Raw genomic sequence first — 243 nt, 5'->3', positions numbered from 1 at the left:
GTCCGTTATAATATTATATATAATGATACGAACCAAATTTAATACATTAGATTTGGGAACGTAATGTATAACTATATATCAATAGAGACTCCCTACAAGTTGCGCTGTTGGGCTTCTACCCTCTTTCCAAGTTAGCATGAGACTGTGGTGCCAGTGTCTCCACAATACAGTATGAGGCATGTGCCACGACGGAGTTTTCATTCTTTTTAATGTATAATATAAATTGTTTTATCGTTAACAAAT

This window comes from Penaeus monodon, chromosome 30 (genome assembly GCF_015228065.2).
Source record: "Penaeus monodon isolate SGIC_2016 chromosome 30, NSTDA_Pmon_1, whole genome shotgun sequence".
NCBI classification, from domain to species: domain Eukaryota; kingdom Metazoa; phylum Arthropoda; class Malacostraca; order Decapoda; family Penaeidae; genus Penaeus; species Penaeus monodon.
This window is presented reverse-complemented; position numbering follows the sequence as displayed.